This window comes from Malurus melanocephalus, unplaced genomic scaffold (assembly GCF_030028575.1).
Source record: "Malurus melanocephalus ecotype Western Australia unplaced genomic scaffold, MMel_1.1 scaffold_579, whole genome shotgun sequence".
NCBI classification, from domain to species: domain Eukaryota; kingdom Metazoa; phylum Chordata; class Aves; order Passeriformes; family Maluridae; genus Malurus; species Malurus melanocephalus.
Genome location: NW_026623811.1, coordinates 20,116 through 24,030, shown reverse-complemented (window position 1 = coordinate 24,030; position 3,915 = coordinate 20,116).

The window sequence follows — 3,915 nt, the reverse complement described above, 5'->3', positions numbered from 1 at the left end:
AAGCAGAAATGCACTGGGAAGGGCAGGGAAAAGTGGAAATGCACCAACGGTAAGAGAGGGCAGATGTACAGCAGAGCCAGGGGAGGGTTTTAGTGCAGCACTGATAGCTCTGGTGCCTGTGCAAGAACTAGTTCATGTACAGAAGTGCTGCAGCCTCGGGAAATGCAAAGGCCACTGTGGACTTCACTGCTGGGGTACAACATGTTGGAAAAGCCCAGCAGAGGAGAARAAGAAAGAACTGTCAAAGACAAAATATTTTAGATGGAATTTTTATTAAAACCRTAGCTCAGCTTTAATAATGTGCAACTTGCTGTTAAATGCAGCTGCTCTGGGCAGAGTTTAAGGAGTTTCATGGAAAATATTTAAGTATAAATCTTCCTGAAGAGTCAAGCTGGGGGAACAACAAAACTGCCCACTGTGAGGCACTCATACAATTATTTGCTGGAATAAAACCCCAACAACAGCTTGTCATGGACAGAGTATCATTTTGCCATTTGAAAATGCACACTGGTTTGGTTTACTTCTGAAGAATGCTTCACAGAATGAACTTGGTCAAAAAAGACATTTGAGATCATCAAGTCCAACCTATAACCCAACACCTCTTCATCAACTGAACTGTGGCWCTGAGCACCACATCCACTCTTTTTTTGACYACCTCCAGGAATGRTGAYTCCACCACCKCCCTGGGCAGCCCATCCTAGCACCCAATCACTCTTTCAATGAAGAAATTTTTTTTCTAATGTCCTGCCTAAACTTAAGAAATGTGTCCTCTTGTTCAGTCAGTTGTTGCCTGGGAGGAGAGATTAATTCCCACCTGACTACAATCTCCTTYCAGGTAGTTGTGGAGTGTGATAAGATCCCCTCTGGGCCTCCTTTTTTCCTGTCTTATGTCGTGCCCCAATTATTTCCATAGGTTTAGGAAAAGGAGAGTGGAATGAATATAGGTTTGAACAGGAGAAAAAAAAAAGTGTGGTCTGACTCTAAGCAAGGCTGTACACTGCGCTTCTGGGAGCTGGTAGCTGAGTCTGAACCGGAGGAAAAGGGACAAGAGGAAAGGAGCACACAGGGAAGGAGAAAACAAGTACCTTAGTGGAAAAGAATAACTTTAACGAAAAGGGAGATTTTATCTTCTCTCCCAGTAATTGCAGATTTCCGTTGGCTTTCAGGAGCAGATAGAGTCGCTGGTCTTCTGCTCCCGCTTAGATGTGCAACCGCGCTGTGCGGAGCTGCTTCTTCCTCCTCTAAACTAGCTACTTCTACACTACTGTGTGATTATTCCCAGTCCATTGCCCAACGGTGGCGCTCTCCAGCGATCAGACGAAGGACCGCCTCCCCTCCGGATAACGCTGTCGGACGAAATTCGGCTTCTTCTACCACCACGCAAATAYCAGACCCAAGGCGGCGCTCTCCGTGACGCTATGGCCCCCACATGATGCTGGGGCTGGCCCGTTCGCTGCGCTGCTCGCTCGGCGCCTCTCAGGCTCCCAGAGGCTGATGACAACAACCGGAACACATGGGGGCCGAGCTGGGGTGGGAATCGAACCCGGGACCTCGTACACTCGCGCATCGGCGCTCCAAGCCGCAGAGCCAACTCATGCTCCAGGCCTGGGGCCGCGCGTTCGGGTGGTGATTGCCGCTGCCCCGCCTCTCCCGCTGTGCCTGCGCCTGTGGGGCGTTTCTCGGGGCGCTGCTCCTCGGGGTGCTGATCCTCGGGGTGCTGTTCCTCGGGGTGCTGCTCCTCGGAGTCCTTTCCTCGGGGTGCTGCTCCTCAGGGTGCTGCTCCTCAGGATGCTGTTCCTCGGGGTCGTTTCCTCAGGGTCCTTCCCTCGGGGTGCTGCTCCTCAGGGTGCTGTTCCTCGGGGTCCTTTCCTCGGGGTCCTTTCCTCAGGATCCTTTCCTCAGGGTGCTGTTCCTCGGGGTCCTTTCCTCGGGGTCCTTTCCTCAGGATCCTTTCCTCAGGGTGCTGTTCTTCGGGGTCCTTTCCTCGGGGTGCTGTTTCTCGGGGTCCCGTTTGTCCCGGAATTCCTACCTTTTTGTGCGATGTTTCCCGGTGTGTCCTTTCCTCAGGGTCCTTTTGTCGGGGTGCTGCTCCTCGGGGTCCCGTCTCTCCCGGAATCTAACGTTTGTGCGATGTTTCCCGGTGTCTCCCCAGCTCCCCGGGCAGAGCAGCCGTGCCAGGCTGGYTGTGCTTGGCCTGCGGCTCCCTGAGGGACTGAGGAAAAGAGGGATGGAGGCGATKCCCGAGGGGACCCGTGGAGAGAGAGCAGGGTTCCTGGGGGGACTTGTGACCCCATGGAACTGCATCCTGTGGAAGAGGGACCCACGCTGCAGCAGTTTCTGGAGAATTGTCTCCTGTGGGACGGACTTGTATTGGGGAGGTTCATGGAGAACCACATCCCATGGGAAGGACCCCCCTCCCTGAGCAGGGGCAGGAGAAACGTGTGATGGACTGACCATAACCCCCCTTCCATCTCCTTGCGGCGCTGGGGGCAGAGCTGGGTTTTTAAGATCTCTTTTTACTTCTCGTGCTCTGATTTTGCTGGTATTAAATTCAGTTAATATCCCCAAGCTGAGTCTGTTTTACCTGTCACGGTGTTTAGTGAGTGGTGTCTCTCTGCCCTTAACTCATGAACATTTATTTTCTCTCCCCTGCCCAGCTGTGACAGAGTGGCTTTGGWGGGTGCCTGGCATCTGCAGGTGACCCCACAGAAGGGCAGGGCCTGTGCTGTATCTGACCGAAACCCTCTGGGTCCTGTTTGACTTCCKCTGCTGCCCCTGAAATTTTCTATCTTGGGTTTTGTGGGGAAAGAATCTGCAGTCAGAGAAAAATCATATTGGAGACCGAAATGTAAGGAATGACATAATTCCCCCCCATATTTCATAACCATCATTTGAGTAACTGTCTATGGCATAATTTGGGATGTGGCTCATGTGGCTCTTGCCAAAGCTAAGGCAGTTTGACAATTACAGATTTTTATTTTTTTTTTTGGGGGGGGGAAGGGAGGGGAGGGTATAATTTCACATATTTTTAATAAAGTCCTGAAATGATTGAAAGATGCTGTCTACCCCGAACATGCTTAGGTTCTGACTTCAAACTTACCCTTCCTGGAAGATTTGATTTCACAAATCCTATTCGTTCTTCCTGTTGTTCCCCTTCCCTGTTTATTGGAACAACAGTCATAACCCCTCTGAATTTTGTCACATCTTTTTGTACATGACACTAATACTTCCCTATCCATACTGGAAATATTCACATAATGCTATTTGAGAAGAATGTRATCAGTCARTTTAAACAGATCTGCCTTCGGATCTTTTTAATATTGAAGGGCATAATCAGTCATTCCTTTCAGGTTAGGTACACTCTGCGTAATGGGTGGGATTCATCTCTAATTTTAGCAGCCTGGAAAATTGGTATGTGAGCTAGTCATGTGGATTCTTTTCCAAAGGAGTCAGTGGAGAGAAATGGGCATCCCCAAAAGAAAATTCAGGCTTTCTTTCTTCAATATTTTCCTTGATTTGCGATGGAYTCTGGATCCATCTTGACTTCTCTGTCAGCTGGGGAGGGTTTCAGATGCTTGACTTGGAGCAGCCATGGCCAGTGTTGCAGAGATGGATGCCACCTGAGCTGTGTCTGACACCACATTTGTCTGCAGCTGACACTTCCTGGAATAACACAAGAGGTTTCACATGTTCGTTTCAYGCCAGTTTTAATCTGTATTTTTATATCCATGTGCTGGAATGTCCCTCTCCTGAGAYGCACAGGCAAGAATTTCAAGGGCAAAACACCAACCTGTTTCTGACCAGTTTAGCTRCAGCTCTTTTCTGTGGCTGCTCCCTGTGGTACCCATGGCGATCAGTAGGGTGTACAGCCTTCCCTCTGATGAAAAGGGCTTTTTGTGTTGATTTTGGGGGGAT